The sequence below is a fragment of the Octodon degus genome, unplaced genomic scaffold, assembly GCF_000260255.1.
Source record: "Octodon degus isolate 3935 unplaced genomic scaffold, OctDeg1.0 scaffold00004, whole genome shotgun sequence".
Lineage (NCBI taxonomy): Eukaryota > Metazoa > Chordata > Mammalia > Rodentia > Octodontidae > Octodon > Octodon degus.
The window spans coordinates 25,883,684-25,911,273 of record NW_004524580.1 but is presented as its reverse complement, the minus strand read 5'-3'; the positions used below and the strand labels follow the sequence as shown (position 1 = coordinate 25,911,273).

Genomic DNA, 27,590 nt, shown 5'->3' with positions numbered 1-27,590 from the left:
ATATAGTTTTTCCTCTGTCGTGTCCAGAGCTTATGCTTATGATTTACTTCTTCCTTGTGGCTAAAGGTTAACTCTATCAGGCTCTCTCATACTTCTTGAAGCAGGAAAATGAAAGACCAGAACAGAAGAGGAAACCCTGACAAAGTGTATTCAGGTTAAGCTTCTGCTGACATTGCTTTGACTCTAAAGATAAAACACTGAGAAGAATGGTGAGTTCTTAATAACACCAGAAGGCAAATCCAGAAACCCTGTTAGCCTGGGTGTTGGCTTCATTTCGATCCCAATGTTGATATTTCTGACTATACTATTAAGAAGACCACGGTGGCTGTGCTCTAGGTCTACATGGATATATTGCCTTTGCCAAGGGGGGAGTCCTGCAGGGTGTCAGTGGGGTTCCAATTAAGGAAAAATAAATACTGCTGCAGCCCTGACAGGGCGTGGAGATTGCCAGTACAGCATGGCACCCAGGCAGGTGCTCACCCCAGAAGTCACCAATTGGAAGTCCACACTGTCATTTCCCTTTCTTCGGCAGTGACAGAAAATAAATTGCTGAAGAGCACTGTGTGTGATGGGGAGTTTCAGAATGATTTATTGGTGTTTATTTCTATTACTTTGGGTTGGATTTCAATAAGGGCAACAGAGAGAATCAAAGAGCCATGTGCGAAACAGTCATTCATGACCCCTGAATTGAGATTGCATGCAGATTTGAGCCTTCCAAGATATCAAGATATGAGAGAGAGAGAAAACTTGAAATCGTGTTTGCATCTATAATCTAAAACTGTGCTGCATTTTCTGTGCAGTTCTGCTGTCTGGAATTGTTAAAGGGAGAATATTTATCACCGTGCAGTTCCGAGTGCATTTCCAGAGAACTCACTCTATGAAGAGTGTGTTGCGGTGCACAGTGCTGACAGTTTTTGAGATTCGACTACTCTGCTTAGATTTGAATCAATTTCCTGGCTTCTGATATGCCTGGGAACAAATGATGTGCTGCCAGGTTGTCAGACTGGGCATCAGGAGCCTGAGGGATGTGGTGGAACCCGAGAAGCCCAGTTCACCGGGCACAAATAAATGAGCTCCTTCCCTGAGCACAAGCTGTGGTGTATTCGGCATCACCTTAAGAGTGAAATTGAATCCCTTCCCAATGATATCTCCACTGAGCTGACATCACAGGAACAAGCCTGCTTTGGCAATCAAAAATGTTTATTTTTGCAACAGAGATATTGAGCCAAATTTTTAAAAAAAAGACCTCGCTTATATATTAGACGGAATTTCATTTCATAGATATTCTGATATAGGAACTTTTTGCAGGGTGGTAATGAGCTTTGAGCCAAATACCTTTGCATTAAGCTATCTTCTCTGCCCTTTTTCTTATTATTCTACTCTAGAGACAGTCTCACTAAATCACTAAGTGGCTGAGGCTTGGCTCAAACTTGTGATCCTTGAGTTTCAGTCTTCCAGACTACTGGAACTATATAGACACACAATACCATACCTGGCTAAGATACGCATTTTAGACATTGATTTTCCAAGATTGCCCACAAAGATATCTCTCAAAGTCTTTCCCCAATCTGTCCTTTCCTCCTTTTGACCTTGAACATTCATTGTCACAGGGAAAAGGTAGATAGGCAGGGTTGAATGTGAACTTGCAAGGACAACCCATAAATGCCATCATCTGCCACTTGTGTTATTATTTCAATAAAATGTGCATGATGAAAATGCAAGCCACCAATGAAAACCTTTGACGTTCATTAAACGTTTAAAGTAATGCAATTCGTAGCTCTACTGGAAACAATCTATAACCCAAAAGTGAAAAACACCTGTGCTATTCCTCAAGATTCCAGGGAGTGCTGCTTTAGTAATCTGACCTTATTCTCTCTCTGAGGCAAGGAACCAAAAAAAAAGTAGAAACAAAATAAGAAGGAGGAGGAGGAAGTGACAAAGGAAGAGGAGGAGAAAGGAGAGATGCTGCATTACTAGTGAGAACAAATAGATTATTTTGTTCCTTTCTATACAAATAAAACTCACTCTCCTCAAACAATCCTCCTGCCACTTAAGATCAAATTGAGTCTTCAAACTCTCTAAGCCTCATCTTTGCTCCCCCTCAATCAAGGACAGTTGTGCCCACCTTCCTGGTCTTCCATAAAGATAAACTGAGGTTTCCCTAAGCTGCCTAGAGACACCCTGCCAACAGTGGAGATGTAATAAGAAGCAGCCAGCACCACTCCCAGCACATTTGGCTCCTTATCCCCCCTCTTCCTCTCTACCTGGAAGTTCATGCAGACCCTGAGAACACCCCACAAAGCACAGAACCAAGCCCAAACCATACCCAGCCCCACCTCCTTCCCTGCTCCCCCAGCCTCAAATCACTTTTTGTTCTCAGTGGAAAGTCCCAGCATTGACTTTGCTTTGCCTCTGGGTCCTGAAGGGTAAGAGATATGATTAATCTTCAAAATGGTAAGTGTGCCTAGAGCCCTTCCCAAGGCAGAACCAAAAATTCTCCTTTCACTTTAAATGAGATTTGTATGCAATAACAATTTTTGGTAGAAAATCTCTTTCTTTTCTTGCATAAAATTAGAAGTCAAAGCCAACTTCTCAGCATGCAATGGCTGATCAATGGCCCTGAGTGCTATGATTAGAGCCATGCTATGTTCTGATTTACTATGTAGAACCAAGTTCCTGTTGTACTAAGAGATGACATCCACAGGGGAAACTAGAAGCCTGCTGGCTTGGGAGCTGCTGCTTCCTCCTGCCCAGCTCAGGTTAGCATGGATCTCGCACATCTGTCTGCACATGCACGTGCCGGCACTTGCACCTGCGCTGGCCACTCCCACATGTACAGGTGCTCTTCCCAGGAAGCCAATCCACCTTAATTACCACTCTTTTCCCCAGATGGTGATGATAAAAACACTGAGCTCCTTGCAAATATTGGATAAGTTGGAATTTCCAAAACTGCCTAAATACTTCATCTCTACTAAGTAAAATGCCACCATAACCAATTCCTAAAAGGACGGCGTTGGGACTATGACTGATTCTTAAGATAGGTTATATTTCAAATGATCATATAGTTGCTTACTCTCAGATGTACTTTGTTGATTTCCCTTTAGCAACAAATTTATAAACACTTTAAATGGAAAATAGAAGCTACCTATGAAGAGAAAGACCATCTTTAGCCTAAGTATGCCCAGTTCTTTAAAAGAACAAAACATTGTTTTGAATAAGAAATAGTTGGCTCATCACCCCCTTCTCTCAACTCTACTTTCTAAATTTCATTGTTCAAAGTGATTTCGTTTCTAGCAGGCTGAATATAATGATCAAACTCAAGAAATCAGTACACAAGAAAGTACAAGACTCTCAGAAGGGCAACTTCAGAAAGACATTTTCCCGTTTCTGGCTGCCTACCGCTGAACATGCCTTCCAAGTCAGAAAGAGGCTTCAAGCTCCACTGACCGCAGGAAACTCCAGCCAAGACTCTCATCTCTGCAGAAGGCAGGACAGAGGTGATGGACTGGGGAGAAAAAACAGAGGACGCTATTGAATGTGGTGCATCCTACCAACGAGGAAATGCCGAGTCACATTCAGCACAGAGATGCTCTGGGAACGAAGAGTAAGGCAAACTTTTTACTTCCTTGTCAAGGCTTCCCGACACCCAGTGCTTTCATGGAGTCAGGCAACATGTCCCTCGCTTCTGTTTCCTGTTGTCCTTCAAGGAACACAGCGAAAAATGAGGCCATTCAGCTTCCCTTTAGCACGTCACACTTGGGTAGCGCCCCCACCGGCAAGTACACCCGTGGCATTTGGACTCGCAGAAGAAAAACCAAAGTCAATTTAGAACAAAAGAAATTTGCGTATTTTGCTCTCCTATTTCTAGAGCACCCGTGCTACAGTGAAGTCGAAAAATTTTGTATTATGAAGGTCGCTGAGGCATAAATCGCATAGGTAAAAACTGAGATGTAAGATAGGATGAAATCTAGATGCTAATTAAATTCTACAAGGCTTCTCAAAGGATAGCATGCTCACTAATCTTCTTCTGCTAATATATTGTGCTTGAAGGGGGCAATAAGTGAAAAGTCGTCATGGTTGTAGATTCCATGGTATGATCTTTCAGCAAAAACCCAAGAAGGGTGAAAAAAGATGAGATGCACGGATTTCTGTGCTGAAAGGATGCCAGGCCCAAGATGCAAAGAATAGATAAGTTAGAGCTGCAGAGGAACTAAATTTGAAGCCAGACAGTAAAACGGATTGAACCTTATTACCTCAGCCCCTGAGAAATTCCCGAGACAGTTGGATGTAATTTGAAAAGGTCAGAAAAAATATTTCCTGCACAGCATTACTGCTTCATGGTTTAAGGGTGTACATTTGTGAGATGCCAACTCTAATCATTTTTATTGACTTTGTTTGCTAGAGACAGACAGACAGTCGGGGAGACAAGGCCCATAGATAAGAGAAAGGCAATCTCATAAATGAAAATCTCTCTTATTCTGTTCCTCACTTGTGACTGCGAATCTCTCCAAATCTTGCCCATTTTAAGTGAAATTACACCAATTTCCCATGGCAGACGTATAGGATGAAAATGAAATCTAGGAAATCATCTACTACATTCTAGCATGGTTATTTCTTTTAATCACTATTTCTGCCACTTCTATGTGGATGCTAAACACTGGGAAAGGTAAGGAATGTTGCATTTTAATACATGTGTGAATGCTTAAAAGGAAACACCATACAATGGATGTTAATTTATTGCCAGGATTTACATTAAAGGGATTTTCATGAAAAAGGAAAATTCAGAAGAAGGGAAAAAATTAAATGAAATGTAAATATACACTCAAGATATTTTATTAAAGGCAGTATTGTCTCTAGAGTCCTTGCAAATGGAGAACTAAAAATTCTCCTTTTACTTTAAAATGAGATATGTATGCAGTAACAATTTTTGGTAGCTCATGTCTTTCTTTTTTGGCATGAAATTGGAAATCAAAGCTGACTTCTCAACACAGAATGGCACTATCCATTCCAGGTTTGCAAAGTTTTAATTAACATCTGACTTTTCTTTCTGTGAGCAGTCCTATGTGTCAGAGCAAACACAAACCTATTACTCTTCTCTTGGGTAGCAACAGAGCAAAAACTCTTTCATGGCCTTGAGACCTGCCCCACACTTCTGAGTGATGGTTTGGGCCCAGGAGGACATTCCAGATGCTCGTTTAAGGCTTTGGAGCCAGAAAGATGCCTCTGGGCTCTGCTCAGCTCCTCCCATGCAGCACGCAGGGATTTTGGACTCTGCAGTAGCACCCTGGCCTCCACTACCAGCAGTGCAAGAAGCCAGTCAGAGGATGGCTGGTCGTGATAGCAGGGCCCAGAAGCGGAGGATAAAAGCTAGCTCAGCAGCTGGACATCCGGATTCCTGGCTGTGCGTGTGAAAGTGTCCTGCTTATAACTAGCTTTGCTCCTGCTACATCACATGAATGATTGCATTATTTAAGTACAAGCAGTACAGATTAGTGAAATTTTAGCTTTTTCAACTCACTCAATGTCTGAGATATTTTTAAAAAGTTTTTAACTGAAAGTCTGTGATGATGTGTGCTCCTCTAGTGAATCACATTGAAATTTGAGGTTTCCCACATATTCATTCTCTCTCTCTCTCTCTCTCTCTCTCTCTCTCTCTCTCTCTCTCTCTCCCTCCCTCCCTCCCTCCTTTCTCTCTCCTTCTCCCTCTCTCTCCCTTTCTCCCTTTCCTTCCCTCTCTCTCTCTCCTTTCATCTTTCCTGAGAACTTGATATTGAATCCAGAACCTTTGTACTGAACTAACCTTTCTTTTGTTCTTTATTATAAGACAAGTTCTTGCTAAGTCATTAGTTTGATCAGGTTGGGCTTCACCTTGCAGTCCTCTTGACTCAGCCTCCCAAAGTGCTGGGATTATGGGCATGAATCAACACTCCTGGCTCCCACATGTTCATTTTTGTAGCTTTCTGTTTTATTAACAGAAAAATATTTAATGCATGTATCTTTAATTTTTTTCTCTTTATTTGTTTGATACAGGGTCTCACTATGCAATTCAGACTCATATGTGGTGCCCTGGATGGAACTCAGGTCCTTGCACTTGCCAGGCAGGTGTTTAGACCGCTGAACAATCTCCCCAGCCCTCTTATATGTATCTTTTGATTTGTACCACCTAAGTTCTCCATGAAGAAATACTCTGAATCTTTTGCCTGACCATTAATATTAACAAGAATGCCAACAATAGTAACAATGCTCAAGGTATTCTTACTATTAAAAATAACAATGACAATAAAAGTGATAACCATTAGTTGAGCACTTACTACAACTAATGGTTGCAAGCATCATACAAATATATCATCTTACAAAATTTTGTCTGTCAATGGAAATATGGTAAATGTAAGGGTTTCGTTTCCATCTCCTAATGGTACCCATGAGGAGAAGAGGTTCAGGAAGCTTTAACAAATTAATCTAGGCAGAAACTGGGAGGTACTGATGTTGAGACTCAAACCCAGGCTTCTTTAATTCTACTTCTTATTATTTTAAAGCTTTCAACCATGCCTCATGGACATTACAGAACCCACAGTGCTGATCTTCACAGCGCACACAGCATTTCTGGAGCAATGTTAAATCAAGATCTCTCTGCTTGTGTAGAATGAGCTGTTTCCACCCAATGTTTACTAACATCTACAAACTGCAGGAACCTTCAGAGCTGCACCTAATGCCTTACGGAAGGCAGCTTGCAAAGATGGTAATAGTCAGTTAGTATGGCTCGCCAGCACCTAATAATTCTGGGACCTAATGGCACACAAATTGCTTCTCTATTTGAATTATCTTTGAATTATGCTCAGAGATGAGCAGGAAAATATCTTCTTAGCCTGGGCTGCATTAAGGCTAAATGTGTTAGCTCGGTGAATCATTCTTCAAACACATCTTTAAAGGGGAAATGTGTCGCTATTTTGTTATCGCAGGCAAATAAGTACAATAAAAGGAAAATAATCATGGGTCACAGGGTTTAGCACATAAAACACCGCAGGTCATTGATTGCAACTGAATGTACCAAACATTGCCAGGTTTTAGCAAGAGGTTTTGTCATTATTTGGCAAAGATTTATTCTAACCAATTTACCAACTGTATCCCTAGCAGTGGATCTTCCTATTTACAGAGAGATTATGACCATAAGTGTCAAATGCCGGCTGGTAGTCCCATAACATGCCAAGTACCTGTTTTCACTTGCCTTTAGAGGCTCCCTCTGATTGCTTCCCATTGGGGGAGAGCCTAGTTTGCCCGTCAGGCCCCCTCTGCAGAAGGAGCCCTTTCATCCACCCGTGAAAGGAAACTCTCCTCCTGACAAAACTGTCTTGGGTCTCAAGAGGTATTAAAGTGAGAGAAGCAAGCCAGCAGCAGACTCCCTGTCTTGCTGATGTCACACAGTGAAAGCACTTAAATAGAAGGGAAATTAGGTGCAGCTACTGACAGGTGGAGAGAAGAACAGGCATAGAGGAGTCAGGTCACAGAATGAGTGGAAGTCTGTTACAGATTCCTGGGTGTTTCTGGTACCTCGCTTTTCTTGGGCAGAGAAGATGGGATAGAACTATACAAAGGGCTGTACTATGGGCTCGTGCTTGGCATCTTGGAAGTGGAATAAAAGGAGCCAAATTCACCAAGAATGGAGAGATGTAACATTCCCTCCACAATCATCTAAATCTTAATGCCTTCTGTCAAGGAATCAATTTTAAGCTTTATCTTTAGAAAGGGATGCCTAAAAGTAGTTTTAAGACAGGTTAATTGGCCAGCTTCTTTTTTTTTTTTTTTTCAAGTAGCATTCTTCTCTCAAAACAAATTATAACTTCATTAAAAAACAAAGCTCTGTAATAAGAGTGGTACAAGAAACCACTCTGCTAGATTATTACATGAGATTTCTATGTCACCTGATTCTTCCCATAAATACAATCTCAGCCTCAAACATTAATACGATTAGCACTAACTTTCTAGAAATGACGACATACAATTAGAACACAGTATTTATAGCAATAGAAGCAGTTAACACACTTCAAAGGCTGTGGAGAATGAAAACAGCTGCACTTTCTCCTCTCTGGGTCAAACACAGTGAGTTAATGATTTCTAGAAATTTTATTAGATTTTTACTTTAGTCATTCTTCCAACATTTCAATGTCACAATGTTAAATGCTTTGTGTACCTGGCTGTCCTCGAGAGGATTTGAGTAGTATGCGAGCCCAAATGTTATCCTCGTCCATTTTCCATGAATTAGACAATCCTCCAAAGCATATTATTTCCTGTGCCGGGAAGAGCATGGCTTAACTTTTTTTCAGAATAATTCTCAAAATCAAATTTGAAAGTTTTCAGGAGAGATGATCCTCCCCAGTGGGTGATGTGAATCATAACCTGAGGGGCAAACATGAACATAATTAGCATAAAATGTATTAGCATATAGATGCCTTTGAAATAATAAACAGCAGAAAATCAAAATACTTATCCCCAAAAGAAAGTGATGAGAAAATATGAAATTAGTGTTTGCTTCTCGCTTGACAAGCCTAGCCTGAAAACCAAACAGAGCGGCCTCACTCAGAGAAGGGTGCAGTGCCTAGAGAGATGGAGAAATCATTCTCCAACCCCTTCTGCCTTGATTTTTTGGCTCATGGTCACCACATAACTATTCCTTTTTGTCCTTCACCCATGCCACCCCCTTTCTCTTGAAAAAAGAAAAGAAAAACTGCAGGAAAACCAAATATATTTCCTCTTTCTCCCTTTAAGAGCCTCCGCCAAATACTTGGACCCAGAATTTATTTTCCTTCTTGTCGTTCTCCCCTCCTCTATTGTATCTAGCTTTCTGCTTTCATCTAGATGGTGCCTCAAAACTCAGTTTGGTGATTCAATGACCAAGCGCTGAGGAGCCCCAGTTTAAAGCTGAGATGGGACTTGGCATTTTGAAGCAACGTACCATGAGCTTCAATGCCTCCTTCTATAACCTAAGTGGGGAGCACCTGTCAAGGTGGTAAGACAGCATGGGATGGAGGATGCGGGTGGAAGACCACTTTCCAAGTAAATCCTCATTTTAAAGTCTGAGCTGGCAAGCTTAGAAAAGTTGGTAGGACACAATTAGCTTTGATATTCTACCCTACAACACAGTGATAAGGGGGGATCCACTTGTTTGAGTTGTTGGGAGAATCTGAGGGTACACATGAAAACTAACCAGGACACAGTAAATGAGCAACGAAGTTAGCTCTGCTCACATTCCTCAGTGACATCAATGAAGATGCCATCATTTTGTTACTCATTTGGTAAGCTTACCACCATCTGACTTAAATGTTGCATTTTTATAGATTTGGATGAATGCATGGACCCAAAGAAGATACTGAAGAGCGAGGTCATAAAATATGATGCCTTGTTCTAGATCCATGGTGGCATAGAATTATGGAGTGACACGAACTGCTTTAGAACCAAGGTCAAAATAATTAAGTTCCTAAAATTACAGTTCATCTCCACTAGAAAGATTTTAAATTTAAATTTCACTTTGCAAAATCTGATAGGAACCCATAAATATTTTATATTATTTGAAGAAAACAAGGATTTGCTAGCCATACCTTAATTTACCTGACACATGTAAGGTCTCTGAGCAAGGGCCATGTTGGACCATTGGAACACGGTATGCCCCTACCAGACAGGATGTAACTGGTTTGGCCCTTTTAATATTTAGTTATTCTTCATGTCATCCATAAAGAATTTAAAATAAAAAGAGAGTTTCTTTAATAATACTACTTGATTTTCTCTCAATTTTTACCTTTTGATTGATACTAATTACTTATAAATACATGTTGTTGATCTCCTGTCATAAAAATCGGACTATTTTTACAAAACGGTTGTGTAGGGATTTGAAAGTCAGTCCTGGCAGGTGGGCTTTTGTTTTTTCAGTGTAGTGCAGGTCTTCAACTTCTCTTTCTTTGTCCCACACTTGCCTACAGCTATCAGCTCCACCTTCATGAACATCTACCCATTGGTTCCTTGAATGCTCACTTGCTTCACCAATATCTCCACCCCCAGCACTGATACACAATAATGAATAAAGGGGAGACTACGAAAGAAAAACTCCTGCAGGTATGGCTTCTTGGCAAAACTCAGGGCCTACTTAAGTGTGTGATAAGTGTGTGGCAGAGAAATGTTTACTTCTCTGCATAGACGCAAAGCAGTGGTTCAATGCACACGTGTTCTTGCTTAGACTTACCTCCTTGGGCCTAAGTATTGAGAAAAACTTCATGTTCTGGACATTCCTGCTCAGTGCCACTTAAACCTCCTCTTTCTTATTCATGAGGGAATAATAGAGGTCCAACTTAATGCCTCTTGGGGCTCATTTTAAAAAGGAAATATTTAGAAAGACACACTCCAGTAAATAAACCAAAAGCTACTATTTCTTTGACTTTCAGGATTTCCAAATATTTTGATTGAGTGCATAGCTTTCTGGGTAATAGCAGAGGTGTGCTCCATCAGTCAAATAAATACATATGTATACAAGAGGTATTTTCAGCGCTCTGGCAGTCATGTGATCAGGTAAAACATGTTCTTTTCAGCAATCCCAAAAGAATCTGAAGCTCTCCCAGTTTGTTCCCTTAAGACTGTGTCAGCTTCTCACAGGGCTCTGTTTCAATACTAATTTTGTACAGATGTATTTGTCCTATAGCTGGTTTCAGAATTTAAAGCATGAAAAAGGTATAAAATTAAAACAAACTGTTTTAAGTTAATTTACATTAGTTGTTTTTAAAATTCAGTCATTTGCTTTTTCTTCACTTAAAAAAGAACTGTGGTTAAATGTGGAATATTTTATACTCATATCAGAAAGAAGTTAAAATGTTCCTGTTTGCAAAAGTTTATAGAAACTTCTAAAGACTCCGCCAAAAAACCCTGCTAAGTGTTAATAAACAAATTCAGCAAAATTATGAAACACTGATAAAAGCAATTGAAGAGACCACAGATACATGGAAATATATCCCACGTTCATAGATTGAAACAATTAATGTTAAAATGCCAAGCTGTCCAAAGAGATGTAAAGATTCAGTACAATCCTTACCAAAATTCCAATAACATTTTTCACAGAAATAGAAAGAAATTTTAAGATTCCTGTAGGACCACAAAAGACCTCAATGGATAAAATAATGTTGAACAATAAGAATAAAGCTGGAAGCATCACAACCCATAGCTTCTTATACTAATGGAAACAGCATTGTACCAGCATAAAAACATACACATAGACTAATGCAACTTGTTAGCCAGCCCAAGATAAACTCATCCATCAATAGTCAGTTGGCCTTCAACAAAGGTTCCAAGAACATACACTGGTGAAAAAACAATCTCTTTAAATAGATGGTGGTGGGAAACCTTGACAGCCATAATCAGAAAAGTGAAAAAAATATAGAAAAAATCAACTCAAATTCAAGTCAAAATGAATTAAATACATAAATGCAATAACTCAAACTAAAACATTTGGAAGAAAACACAGGGGAAGACTTCCATAACAATGGTTTGAGAAATAAGTTTTTTGGATATGACACCCATATTACAAGCAGTAAACATAAAAATGAACAAATGGAGATCACATCAAACTAAAATGTATCTCCAAAGCAATGAACCAACAGAGAGAAGGAGGAACCTATGGAAAGGAAGACAACTTTTGCAAAACATATATGTGATAAATGGCTAATATCCACTTTTATATAAGCATCTCAAATAATTCAAAAGCAAGAAAAAATTAAAACAAAGGCAAAGGAACTTTGAATAGCAATTTCAACCAAAGACATACAAATGGTCAACAGACCAAAAAAAACTGCTCAACGTCCTTAATTATGAGAAATATGCAAATTAAACTGACAATGAGATGTCAGTTTACACTTGTCAGATGGTTACTACCCAAAAGATAAAAGAACATGTTAGCAAAGATGTGGAAAAATTAGATCACTTGTATAAAATTGGTAGGAATGTAAATTAGTAGAGCCATTATACAAACTAGTATGGAAATTCCTCAAAAAATTGGATATACAACTACCAGATGATCTTGCACTCTACCATGCGACCTAGCAATCTCACTCTTTAGTGTATCCAAGGGAAATAAGATTAGCAAGTCGAAGAGAGATTCTGTACCCATGCTTAGAGCCACATTCTTCACAATGGCAAGATATGGAATTAACCAGTCTACGTCTACATTCATCAATAGACGCAAAACAAAGAAAATGTGATACAGATCCAAAATTAAATACTACTTGGCTTTTAAAATAGACAATCTGGGTATTTTTTTGTTTGTTTGTTCTGACACAGTCTCACTGTGTAGCGCAGGCTGGCCTCCAACTCATGGAGATCCTCCTATCTCAGCCTCCTAAGTGCTGGGATTATAGGCATGCATCACTATGCCTGCCAAGAAGGAGAAAATTTATCAATTTGCAATAATGGGAATGAATTAGAGACATGTTACATGAAATAAGCCGGGCACAGAAAGACCTCAACTATATGAGGAATCTAAAACATTGAACTCACAGAGAAGAGTGACTATCACAGGCTGGAGGGTAGGGCATGGGAAAAGGTTGTTCCAAGGACATGAAATTATGTTTAGGAGAAACGAGGCTATAAAGGTTATTGTATGATGAAATGACCATAGTTAATAATGTACCATATTCTTGAAAATCTCTAGGAGCATAAAATTGAATATTCTTACCACAAAATGAAAGGTAAGTATATGGGGTAATATATAAAATAATCATCTTAATTTAAATTGTTACTTATTAATATTTGTCACCAAACTCTTTTCTTTAAAGAACAGAATATACTGATTGAGGGAAAGAAAGTTTCTGTCTAAGAGAGGGGCAGAAGGGGACCTGAGGGGGTTGCCTCTGTTACCATACTCTTAATAGTGCAAACACTTTATAATCATGTTTTCATTCATTTAATGGGAATTGATATCCTATCACATAAAGTAATACCAAGATTATATAACATATAAATGCATACTATTATAAGAGAAATCACTAGGATTATATAAACCCAAATAACAGATATATTTTTATTTTTTCACTGGATTTCATAGAACTGATTAATCCAGGAAAGGAAGTGACGTGAGAACAATGATTCGACCATCTGGGATGGTTGGAGAAGGCAGCAGGGAAATCACCTTTTGAAATAATACTGCTGTATGGGTGAGTGAATAATGTTTAAGTAACAAGCATAATTCATAATTCTAATGAGGATACAATGCCTCTGAAGATGGAGTCCTGCTCGCCTTCCCTGAAGATATTCCCATTCTTTTGAAGCTACATTAGTAATTACACTCCACATAGTATTCCCTTTAGTATCAGGAGATAATTTCACCTCTTTTTAAGGAATTTACAATTCTGCTCAATTCTTTGTCAGTAATCACCTAGGACAAAGCCTGTATCATCCTGTAGGTTCTGTCATCAAGTATACCAACAGATTTTCATTATCATCCAACCCAAAACCAAGGGGCAGACAGCTTTGTTTTTAAAAGTTGTGAAAAGCTTTTATTATAAACACGTTATGACAAATATTTTCATAAATCTAAATTCATTTTGAAAAGTGGAGCCTAATTTTGCTTATCTGTGACAGCTGATGGCAAGGATTAATGCTAAGAGAAGTGTAGAAACTTGCTGATGTGAGCAGGAGGTGGAAGCATGGTGGTTTGAGTAGCACAGGCAATAATGGGGAGGAGATTGTCAGTTTTCCTGGTCAAATAACAGCTCTTCATGTCTTTGCATGAGATTCAAACTGCCATGTGAAATATTACATGGGTAAAAGGTAAATGGACATAAACTATGAAGTCCAGCATGCATGAAAAATTATCATTAAGGTCATTTACCTAACGATAATGTCTGGGACCATCTGGATGCATTCAATGAAGAACATATGTGCTTGTATGAAATTTAACACACATGCCTGACTGCATCACTTCTATTTGGTACAAACTGTCTGGACATTAATTCCCTCCTAACCATAGAATGAGATAGATGATGCTCTAGAGTGGTATCCACCAACATAGCCAGGTTCCAATAACATGAATTTCATTATTCAATTGCAATTTGTGTAAGAATGAAATTAAGCAACTACGAACAAGCCAAGATAAAATCCCCAACACCAATTTTTCTACTTATCCAGTCAATATATTATAGGCATTTTAATAACATCTGAACTAGTGCAGAAACTGCTGTTGTGTACTTGTAGAATTAATCATCTAGTTTCCTTTTCTTTTTTTCCCCTCTTCACTAAAGGATAATAAGGCAGGCAAATCAATGAAGAATGCAATGCAAAACAGGAAAAGTGATTGCCTGTACAGATTCCCCCATCTTATAAAAGGAGAGTAATTCTGGCCCTGTCACGTGGTATTGGTGCTTTGGCTTCCCCATTCATAATATTTATAGAGAGAGAGCCCTTAGCAAAGGATTGTTGTCAGAACTGGATATACAGTGATGAGAAGAGAGGCCAGCCCAGAGGAAACATTACGTACATATTAGACATCGCCAGTATTCACAATCGTATGTTCATCATTTAGGAAACAAAATCTTTGTTCTTCACAAGGGAGAATTACCCCCATTCCATTATCTATCTCAGCGACAGCCAGTGTATTCCTTATCACACACAGAGTGCTTACCCTGTGCTAAACACTGCAGTATTGCATAGCAGAACAATGTGCTGTCATGATAGAGTTCACATCGTAGGGGCTTCATGGATAATAAAAAAATGTATCATAATGTTGTACAGCAATGAGTATGATGGAGAAAACTAGTGGAAAGTGGGAAAATGTAGAGTAGTTGTTCCTTGGGCCTCACACTCAACCCTAGTTGTCAAAACAGCTCGGTGTAAGCTTTGCTTTCCCCCAAAAGGAATTCTCATACTGACATTCTAGGTAACGGCTTCACTCAAATCCCAACCATTTGGAGGTAACAAAAAATAATCCAACATATGAACACATCCAGATAGACATATGTACACTGGTTTTCTAAAATGTAATGCGTACGCAATTTCCAGAATGGCTGGTTGTCATATCCATCTGGTCTTATTTCCATAGCACTTGAATGCACCACGAGGATACAAACCCTAAAAGCTAGAAAACAGAATTTAAATGCCCAAACACATACGAGGTGTGTTTTCAAAAGCAGCGGACCTCAAGGTAGCACTTTGGTAACTTCATTAACTCTTCAGCCACAGCTGAGAGCAGCCGAGACTAAGTTGAAAGGCCACAGAACGTAAAACACATTCCATGGCAGATCTCATTAAGTGGGCTTAAGACAAGCTTGACAAGCTAATGCCCAAAATCTAATTCGGACTTTCTGGACATAAGAACCCAATACACCAAGACTCTGCCATGTATGCTATCAGAAAAGGCAACAACCCAGAATCAATTAGGACCAGGGAGCTCTCCAACCAAAAGCCAGACACGGGTGTTGTCCTATTTAAGCATACTGAATAGGCAACTGTATTCTATGTGTGTTGCAGCTTGGATATGCAGCCTGCTTAAGTTGCACAAATGTTGTAGGTCCCTAAGACATGGTGGTCTCCCTGGAAATATCCTTCAGGCTGCCTCTTTTGGACAAACACATGATCAGATCTGGACAGCATACTGTTTGTCAAGTCCATGGAAGCCCCTTCCTATTTAAGAGTTCTGACAACATGGAAGTTGGGTCAAGGTAAATTGCACTTACTTATACACCATACTCAAATGCTCTGGGTTTCTACAAATGTGTGTTTCAAGCCCTCTAACTGCTTGCCTGTCCTTGACTAGAGACACACTCACTTTCATGAAATAATAATGATAGCACTTCTGTGTGCCACGTACAGTGGGAAGTACTTTAAAACATTATTAATACTCACATGACCATCCCAGATCATGCTGCTCTTCAGGAAGCTAAATGACACACAATTTGGCCTTCCTCTAACTAGTGGATAGCCAAGGCTAGAGACCCAGGCCATCTGACTTCCATGCCTCCATCTATCTTCTACTACCCAGCATAAGAAGGAATAAATGCTCATTCGATGCATACAAGAATGAATTGGTGCATTTCTTAATACATTTAGAATTAAAAGACAATAATTTACTAAACTATTCTACTACTGCAGTAATAGATGTGTTATCACAGAACAGTAATTTAGAATTCTTGAAGAAACCATTTCTTGTACTTTCCAGGTCCCCACAGTGTTGTTCTAAATACTACCTCACGAATACACAGCATCTATAAAACATTTCTTTAATCAGTGAACTGTTCTAACCCAGCACAAAAAATTATAAATGGGTAAAATGGATTTTTTGAGATATTTTCTATCTCTTGTGACTAACTCTTAATAAGAAGGAGGGGTAGATGTGCTTTTTTGTTTTGGATTCTGACTCCATGTACTGATTTCTTTAGAAGTCCCTACACATTTTCCCATGTTTAGATTTTTGCACCTTTCTCCAGCCCTAAGGGAAACCTCAGCTCCAATTTCTATGCAAGTCATAGTGGTAAGAGTAGAGATGACAATGTTTAACTATTGCTAGCAATGATAATGCACAAGAATATTCTAATAGGTGAGTATTGACAGGAAACTCCATTCACCTGTCAAAATCTAAATAACATGATAGATTTCCCAAGACACTCATTCCTGAGTCCTGTCCTCGGATGCAGCTCTACTCGTGTAGGACATTACCCTGCCAGTATTCCTTGGAGAGAACCACTAGCCTTCTTACCAAAAAGGAGTCCAAGGTATAATCTCCTACTTGCTTTCTTTCCTGTTTCTCACTGCAGTCAGAGGCCTTGGCTTAGTCACTTATGAATACAGAGCCACTTATTCTACCCTGTTGCTATGAAGTCACCTCGAATTATTTTTGAGCTATGAAATATTAGTGTTAGAAATTATTAGAAAAGAAGCCAGCCATAAGTCCCTGTGGCATACACTTTCAGGAAGCCGAGTATTTCACTTTGTCCTTCAATATATATAAAAAGGCTGATAAAAACTAATGGGCAAAACTTAAATTTTAAAATATTATTAGAGTAAGAGACATATGGCCATTATGGTCCTCAAGCTACTCCTTTACCTCATTGCTCTCTTTCCTTTCTGAAGCAGATCATAAGTCCTCTTTCATGAGTGTCCTCAAGAGGCAGTTCTAAATCTCTGGTGAATGTGGCTTCTGATTGCCATCCAAAGAAATTGAGGCTCATAAAGACATAACAGTGGACCTTGTCCACTTTATTCAAGAGATCTGGTGCTATATGGTTTCTGGATCTTCCCCCAAGTCAAAATGACTAAGAAAAGTAAACATTCTGAATTGATGTAGGACATCAAGGAAGCCATGATGGAGCAATTAAAGACACTCAGAGGAAGAAGGAACTCCAGAAAGTGGCCTGGACAATGATGAGATAGGTGTGTTCAAGATAAGGCGAGTAGCTTGAGGGGGACTGATGGCAATGTGTCTTTAACAGTAATATGTTTTCTAATCTAACATACCACATTATTCAATCACACCTCAACACACACACAAAACTCATCCACATACACATGTACAGGCAGGGAGTCTTAATGATAAAATCTTAAGTAAGTTAATGGGTGCTACATTTTAAATTTTTCCTCAATAGCCTGTGCAGGTTTCTGACACTGATTTGTATTTTACGTAGCACAGTACCTATCACCAGTGTTCTCTCAGTGTTAGGTACTGGATTAAAATGTTTACTTAGATTATATAATTTACACCATAAATGAATATTATATCTGCTTAGTACATAAGTAAACTAGAGCCTATGAATTAAGAAAATGCCCTAAAATTACTCCGGTAGCAAATGACAGTGGCAAAAGTCTAAATTTAGGTCTAGCTGTCTACAAAACTTTCCTTACCAATTAAAATCCCATTCAGTTAAAATTTTTATCAGTCTTCATGTAGCATACATATACTCTCCAGCAAACAAATTCAAATGCATCTCATCCTCCGGAAAATGTGAGACTTCCTTTGCCAGAACATGAAGTAATCAAAATGTACACCTTTATCAAAATAAGCAGGACCTTTAGAACTCTTTAAATGTTCTCAGAAGGCTCATGGTCCTAAGTTAGGTAATGTACCACATCTCGTAATTTAGGTAACTAAAAGGTCCAAATGGGATTAACGGCCATACATTTATTTATTTGCAATCACTCTTCACTCCAGGAGCATTTCAGAAACCCTACTCTGTGTGTTAGAATTCTGGGAAAGAAAGCTGTGCTAGAGTAGGGACTACTCAAGAAGAGGATTTCCCTCAGGGAGCCTTCCATCTGTCCTTTGGAAAGGAAACAAGAAGACCCAAAGCAGTGAAAGTCAACTTAATCTTAGAATACATTAGCAATACTTATAATAAACCAAATCAAAAATTCTTCAAAGGATTTAGTCCTTCAGCCTTAGCTCAGTCAGATCTGCCTCCCCCCCATATCAATTAGAGTTCAAAGAAAAGATTCACACACCTCATTTGCAGATCGCCTGAACCCTGGGCACAAATGATAAATCCTTAATAAGTCAAAGAAATAGCTGTATTTATTCTTAAAATTAACTAATTTGCACACTGAGGTTAAAGGATTTGCCTCAAGATAATTCATTGGAATGTAAGATAAAACTCTACAGTTCCATTTCTGATTTGATATCCCTGACCTGCTTTCCCATTTTAAATTTACCCTGTAGAAATGCTCATAGGTGTTAACAAAGAGCCTGGCACAAAATAAGTTCACATCTACACATGGTGACAAAGCAGCTTGCACTAATTGATTTAGGGAAATTCAAAATGAGAAAACAAAAGCCTGTGGTGGTTAAGTTTGGCTGTGTAACTTGATGGTCTTTGGAGTTGCGTAGGGAACAAGTAAAGCACACCTCTTAGTGTGTCTGGGAGCTCCTGGGGGCATGGCTTTGTCATGTGTCTGCTCTCTGGTCCCTTCCTTTCTGCAGTGACCCCTGTGTGGCTTCCTGCCACATGACCTAGGCAGCTTTGCTTGCCTCCCTCTGGCAGACCACAGTCAACCAGATGAACATTCCCCTTCTTTTGTGGATGCTGGGCATTATGTCTTAGCAACAGGTAAACTGACTAATATAGTGAAACAAGCATTATTTTGTACACATGAATAGCCATGCTTTTATTCATGAGTTTTCTTCCTTTGTCTATGTCCTAAAAGCAGACTTAGTTGTGTTTGCCTGTTTTAGAAATTGCTTTAGTAAACCCGTCAGTACAGAAAACAATAGAATTGGTGTCTCATAGGATGCAGTGTCTGAATCGCACTCTTTGCTGGGTGATGCCTAGAGACACACATGTTCGTGCCTTGGTTTCATTGTATCAGATTTCTTGGACTATCCACAGAACATTTGGGAAGTTGCCTGCAGCCATTGACGAGACTTTCCAAGTTTTCTCCTCAAAGAATACAGAAATTCATATTAAGTACTTTTGAAAGGAGTGGTACTAAAATAATAATCAAAGGAGGCAACACAATTCTGAAGATGATCTTACAGGGTTTTTTCTGACAGTATACTACTAAATAATCATAACTGTGACATACATGAATTTCATTTAAAAATATTTTGATCAGCTTCATTGATTAGATAGCAGAGACATCAATATTGATAAAGAAAACAGAACAAGTAGCTCAAGTCCCTCCCTCCCTCCCTCCCCCTCTTCCTTCCTCCCTCTCTTCCTTACTTCTTTCCTTTCTTCTTCCATTTGACTAAATCTATTTCAAGAACCCCATATTTTCCTAGGTCAGATAATAATACTTCAATATTTTCATAGAAAAAGAACATAACTACAACAGAATTATTGGCTCAAATTCCTTATCTTTACTATTAGATGCCATTGTAATTTTGTTATATTGCAAACTATCTTAGAGCCCAAATTTGGGAACAGAAATTAGCATAATTGAAATAATTCAATTTTGGGTAATTATAATTCTCACTTAAACCTAAATTAAATATGCCAAACTATAATTATGTTCAAATTTGCATAGGGAAAATTATCCCCATTTTGCTCCTAGCATCTTAAAAGATCTAGTAGGGGATTCTAAGCCCTTCAGGTTGAGTCAAGAGGCCTTATCTTCACAGCCTTTGGGAAGAAGAGACTTATTATTCATTAAGCACAGTTATTTAGATTCTTGGGAAAGACAAAAATGGTCCATTATTTCCTCGCTATATGATGTTCGGGATTTGTACCATAATCTTCAGATATGTCTAAGTTACAGTGTCATTAGTGATCGCTGAGTGACACCGCAGATGGTAAAAGATTAGTGCTTACTTTGGAGAGAAGCCTTAAGCAAAGCAGGTCATGTTTTAGGACAAAGATAATGTGAAACAAGGACACACCAAAAAGGCTGCAGCATTTCAAGCCAGGCACTTGAAAGAAAGCATTGCTTTGTTATTCATTTTAAAATGGTAAAAGATTCAAGACCTGCTAAAGGCATCGAGTGCCCTCCTTCCAGCCCTACAAGGTGCTTAATGACTGCTAGACTCCTAAGATCATCTCCCTCAGTTATTTATGTGAGACGCAGAAAGAAAATACCAAAATAAGATTCTACTAAGTGTAAGCTGTCTTTAACATTGTATTTTCTTTTGTAAGGCTAAATTAACCCCTGATAGGCCAGCGAGATATCTCCGTGGACTAAGCACCTGCTTAGGCAAGTTCAGGGACCAGAGTTTGACCCCCAACACCACATGCCAAGCCAGTCTCACTCCCTGGGTACACTGAGCCTACCACTGAGTCCAGACATGGTGGTGCATGCCTGTAATCCCAGTGCCAGGGAGGCTGAAAACAGGAGGATCACTAGGAATCTGAGCTGCATAGTGAGACCCTGTACATATAAATAAATAAACCCCTGATATGACTAAACTGGCAAGGTAGTTTCTCTCCATCTTTGGGACATGAGCTGCATACAATCTATGAAGGTACGGGTCAAGGAATAGGTGAGGTTCTGTGTACAGGTTTGGCATCATCAAAACACACAATGAGGTTCTTAGGAAAACATATGACTATATCTCCAGTTGCGTAAAATATTAATATTAATAACAGAATAAGGCAGGAGCACACTGGCTGGCATCCCATCTGTTCTTATGAATTAAATTTAGAAATCATATGTAATATAGACGTTTCTGTCTGAATATCATAAAACCCTGACACATCCAGGCTTTCATTAGAAAGCTCCACAATGTGACTTGAATAACAATCTGTCTTAGCTAATTAGTATTTTCAGTTTAGCATATTCACATCCAGACATATTGCTGTTTGCACATGGTGATTTAAGTAAACAGATACCATCCACAGCTGCATCAATTAACACTGCTAATCAAAACTGAATTCAGGTAATTAGGCACATTTATGCCAAAAATGTGTAATTTTGGAAAAAAGGATAAATTCTTCAGTAATATGTCAATAAGTAAAAAAAAATCTCATTTTGCTTATGAAAATGAAGCATAAATGGGGAGAAATCATCGTTAATATATACATCGTGCAGACAGAGTGAGCTTCCTAAATTAAGTCTCTATCTTTAACTGGCCTGTATTTTCAGAAATTGGATGGTATTGTTCACAAATGTTTTCTTCAGTGTTTCCATATAGTGAAGCCGATTCACATCTGACTAAGGGTTTAATCACCAGCAAGCATGACTCAAATGGTTAATGAAATCTCAAGTATTTATGTAGTTAGAAGGGATGCTGGTCAAACTTGCTCTTCTGTCTTGCCTGGCAACTGTGAAGGGAAGATTCGCTCAGTGTGTCTGCTTCTGTCATTTACTTTATTTTATTCTCCTACAAAGTACTTTCATTTGCAATTAGAATTGCAGTAGCATTTTGGTATCTTTTTGCCAGTATTCTTTGGCTTTCAAAGTTCTACACAATGCCCTGGAGTTGCTTCTTCATTTGGTTTCAAAATGAATGTTGTAGATTATTTCTCTGTCTTTTTACAAACATAAACAAAAACGATCACTTTGATTTAATATTCTAATAAGTCCAAAATTTAAAAAAAAAAACAGTTTGTCTGTTGTCAACTTATAAGTGGCTATCAAGTGCCTAGTAAGTTCTGGGCATAGGGACATTTGTGGATACAGTGACTAAAACACAGGAAAAAATGGGACCTTTTTAGTAAGTGTTTTGAAGTAGATATGGGAACAAGTTGGTATCTGTCTGTCTGTCCGTCTGTCTGTCTGTCTGTCTGTCTATCTGTCTACCTGAAATTCTTTCCATCTCCAGACACTGAAGCTAAGGCCCACTTATTAATGCAAACAACTTACCTTTACAATCAAGTATTGGATTCAGTGCTTCTACCTTTATTTTAACAGTCAGAGTCACTTCCAATCCAGCTTAACAAACATTTTGTCAGTTCCTACCAAGCATCAGAAACCTTCTACAAGCCCTCTGGGTAAATACCAAGGTGGATTTAGACCAATCACAATTCCCTGAACAGATCTGAGGGAGAATCACACCAATAAAATCAAGTTTCAAAAAACAGAGTCACCAGGTGAAAGCAACATATTCATCAATTTCAAACTTCGGATTTTTTTGAGCTCGTGTTGCCAAGGGCTTAACTGTTTGCTAACGAGGCATCATTCTTCTGCTTTCATAAGCGAAGAAGTAAAAACAGAAGTTATTCTGCCAGGTAGCACAGCATCTTGGTCCACATTGCGGTGGTGCTCCTGTGATACTTATGTTTCTCTTTTAATACTTATAGAAAATATTACTTCCACATATCTTTTAAATGTACTTGGTATGAACAACTGGACAAGTCCCTGTGGCATAGAAACAAAAGAGACACTGCTGCTATACCCAAATTCAGCATCAGAAATTATAAAACGTGGGGGGAGCTTGTGGCTTGTCACACTGTTCACACCCATGAAATTGGGTAGGGTGGGACAGAGACACTTCTGACTTTGAAGTTCTGCAAAGCAGAAAGATGTAAGAATTTTATACAAAACAGAAGATAGCAGATTTTAAAACAATTTTTAAATGAACTCCATAACTTGTTTCCAGTAAACTTAATGATTAAAATTTGAGGAGGAGACTCTCCAATCTCCACAAAAGGAGCTCCCCATGGGAGTTCACCAAGCAGACACCTCAGTGGGCAATCGATAGCATACTAAGCTGCTGCTCTTTTCTCCAGAGTAAATAAGGAGACGGCTGATTCTTTCACTGCAGTTCCAGGTTGCAGTATGTTCCTTTATTTAGGAAACAGGCTTAAAGTTCTTTTCTAAGAATCTTGTTCTCATTCTTAGCAAATTTTAGCAAAGGAAAATGCTGCAGACATCATAAGAACTGCTTTGGTGAAGGAAGGGCTGGAGATGTCACCAATTTCCAAGCCAGGCCAGGCCACTTGACTTGCAACCAACTTCAAGAAAATCATGGACCATTTGGTCTGGGTTCCTGGTCCATAAATCATGACTTACAGATCCGCCTCGCAGGGTGTGGGGAGACTTAGAGCAGAAGTGGCGCTCAGGAAAGGCGCAGTGGCACTGAAGGTGGACCAGGCATGCTCCTAGCAATGCTGAAGCTGAATGCACCTTAGGTAAGGACAGTTTTAGACAGTTCTCCAAGTTACAAAGTACAGTCAGTTTCTATATCTGCAGTTTTTCATGGCTAGGTTCACCGTAAAGGGATCAAAAACATTTTTTACAATTCACATCTGTACTAACCACAAATGTTCTTTTTCCTGTCATCATCTGTTTTATTTTATTTTAATCTTTCATTTATTTGGTACAGGGTCTTGTTATGCAGCTCAGACTCATAGTGATCCTCCTGTCTCAGCCTCTCCAGCACTGCGATTACAGAAGTGCTACAATGCTCAGTTTCTGAGGCCAGCATGTTGTGCCCAAGGTTCTGGGGTTGGCACGCATGCAGTACCAGAGACTGAACCTGGGTTCTTGAGCTTGCCTGGCATGTGCTTAAACCACGGAGCTATCTCCCTAGGCCCTATTTCTTAAGTAAAATAGCACAAAACTATTAACATAAGACTTCCATTGTTCTAAGTGATCTAGAAATTATTTAAAATATTGAAAGGAGGTGCCTAGGTTACATGTAAATAGCATATCAGTTTATGGCAGGGATTTGAGCTTTCTCAGGAAGCCTGAAACCAATTCAGCAGAGATAATAGGGGTCCAGTCTCATGCATACATTTGGCATAATAATTTCAATTAACAATCACACGGACTAGAACAAATAGGCCACACACCACCACTGTACTATATTTGGTCTTCACACTTCTACTCACCTGAAAATTAGTACGAGGAAACTGATCTTTCAATTTAAGCTGGAAAGTTAACACTGGGGTATTCATTATTTCTAGAGTACTGCTATGACTTTATCAAATCAACTAGAAGATGATATAGTTCACTTGACCAAGGCTCACCAAATAACTTTATTTTAGAATGATGTTAGAAAATAACATCTTGAAATTTCATCAGTGACTTTTTTTTTAACTCTGAAAACAAATGAAAATCTTTACATCTGCCACTTGTCATGCTCTTTTGTCCAGAAAAATAAAATTGCTCGTGGTAGGCCTGCTGTCAATGCTTGTGAAATTAAATTAAAATGCTGATTCGCAATATGTAATGGATAAAAAAATGAATAAAATAACATTTTGGTTATTTATTTAAGCTGCTGGCTTTTTAGACAGAAGGACTCCGGTTGAAATATTGGTCTATGACTATATCAAATGAACTAATCTTGGCTTATTAATATTATTTCACCACTATAAGAGGAAAATGTTAGGTCCAGGACTGGATGAATCAGAGAGAAACCAAACGCCAGAAAACAAAGACAATATAAAGAAATAAAAATGTCTTTACAGGACACTTCAGCATAAAAAAAGGCTGGATTTGAGATTAATCAAAACATAATAATTTTCCTTTGCTTTTTCACTAAAACTTTTTCATCTCTGAGACAATATGAATTTTACCTTCCCAAGCCATGATCCTCGTTTATGAAAAAAGTTGATAATTAATAGCAACACAGAGGAAGATAGTATCAGCATTTTGGCTCATTAGCCTTTTATGCTTAAAGAAAGTTATTGCATTTGCAACAAATGTGCATACTGAAAGTCGTTTTCATTAGTTCTGCTAAGAAGTCAAATAAGATTATTCTAAAGAAGATTTTTTAATTATATCTGAAGAACTAAGAGTACACATTTAGGAATTAACATGGCCATCGTGTTTATTCTTTAGCAAAAATTATCTTTAATAAGAAAACAAGTATTACCATTGAACAATGGGGATTTTTTTTAAAGATTGAAAATTCATTCAACCACAGCAAAAGCTGATCATCTTCACTTTATCAGACAAGGAACAGAATAGCATATTTATTTATAGTTTATGATGAATGTTTGCCCCACAATTAAGAATTAAGAACTGATCCTCACAGCAAACAGATCTTAGTTAAACATAGTATTAATCTATGCTTCAAGGTTTTATCCAACTCTCTGGAGGATTACAGAGTCACTTTGCAAACTGAACGATCTGTTTCTCTCCTACAAGTATTTCATCTCTGCCTGTTTTCACAGGCCTACAGTAGAATCCTATCTTTCAGAAGGATGTTGAAAGCGTACATGAAAAGCTTGTGCAAAAATAAACTAGAGCACCTCGGGCTTCTTAATTTTTACACTATAATGCCTGGGACTTTTCTGCCTGGACATATTCAGAGTGAATTCTTTGATGGAAAGAGAGAGAAATAAATTACCTATGGAACGTAGAGAACCTTTATTACCATTTTAATAGTTCAGAGACACATAAAAGAAAACTGTATTCACTGTGTGGTGGAACCTAAAACTAAAAAGATACGCTGGCACAGTAATAGAAAAATTAATGTGATATGAAAAGTGTAAACAGTGTTCGAAGGCTTTACGAAGTCTTGAAGAAAGTTGAACACATGAAAACAAAGGTAAACCACTAAATAACATCGCAAACAATTGGACTTTGTTTCCCCTACAACATTTTTAAACTTAATGAAGATACTGATTGCGTCCTGAGAATATCATAGACCCTGAGAAATGAAATTCCAGATATCCAAAGTGATTTCAACAGCGGCTTCCCATGCTCCAGAACCCAGAGGCACACGTCTTCAGGAGCCACTGTACAGACTTCACATGGGCATGCTATGAAGTTTGAGTGGCTGTCATGTGGTTAGAAGTGTCACTGCTATTTTTTCCTATCCTGGATCAGTTTGCTACAGAGAATACGCATTTTTAGCTGTGCTTCATACTTCTTGCTTTCTATTATTGGGGTGGTAGTTCTGAGGTTTTCGGGGACATGGTCCTTAGGACACTTTCCCTACAAGTTCTTAATTATGTATTACACTCTTTCTTGATTCTCTGCCACCGGGACACTCTTACCAAAGCTCCAGCACTTCCAAAATAACATGTCATCCATATGCACAAAAATGAAAATTAAAATAAGAGGGTTTTAAAAACACTATTATTTGAATGACATAGGACGTACTCCATGTTTGCATTTAAATGGGACAGACTAACTCAGACGTGGCTTCTAATTTCAGAAAGGTGAATCACACCAACAAGGGTCAATCAGACTTTAATCTTAAGTAAAACTGCTACAGCCCCAGTCGTCTGTGGGACATTTATTCTTTTCCTATTTCCATGTAAAAGAATGCATGTCATTCATTACACATCACTAATCTTCTAACGCTTTACACCAGCACATTTTACCAAAATATTAATTCATTTGAAATTCTGACAAGAGTTCACTGCTACACTTCTGAGAGGTAATCCCGTTTTAAAGAGGGGGGGGGATCAACTGTGAGCAATCTTCCCAGCCCCTTCTAATCCTCAAAGATTTGGATACCCCTCCCCAGAGTTCTTGCGCTACCAAGCCTCTACTAAAGAACATATTACGGAGATTGAAGTTAAAACAACAGCTGTATTTTAACTGAAGTTAAAACAACAGCATGATCCTCTGTATTTTCTGCAATGATGCCATTCATCTACCTGTTTCTATTCACAATATTTATTGTGTACAAAATTTATTGATTTGGACAAAGCAAATGTTAACCGAAATTGAATAACAGTAGCAGTATGTATATTCATTAATTGGATTTGCTTAATGACTACATACCGAGTGCCTGTTATGCACCAGATACTGGGTGGAGGGGGAATCAAAGTTAAAGAATTTTAAAAGTTTCTATTATGAAAATAACATGCCATTGAAAGGATGTCCAAAAGATAACAAAATAATGATCAAAATCTTTTCTTTCAGCTTTGCTAATCAGTGTCATTACATTTTAGTCATAATAAAATTTTTAAAAATGTTAAATCAAATTTTAATTAAAATTTTGATGAAATGTTTTAAACTGTTTAGACACCTAAAGGTCTTCCAATTCATAATTCTATAAGATAATTCATTATTTTTATTTAAGAATGTGAAACTTTAATGTAAAATTTTTAAAAATTAATATACCAAGATTGTTAAGCTTCCTGCAGTTGGGAATAAAACTGAGAAAATATAAATGGACTTACTTAAAATACACATGCTACGTAATGGTTTGTTTCGGCATGTTTTCCTATAAGGTTAAAAACATTGCTATTCACACAAAAGACAATAGTAGTGAGCAAAACACAAACTGAGGCTCTTCC

The 27,590-nt window shown here is 38.3% G+C and overlaps 1 pseudogene; it reads left to right on the top strand.

Annotated features, from left to right (window-relative positions):
* Positions 1-3,405, top strand: part of LOC111817357 — a 13,118-nt pseudogene extending 9,713 nt beyond the window's left edge.
* Positions 3,406-27,590: the final 24,185 nt, after the last annotated feature.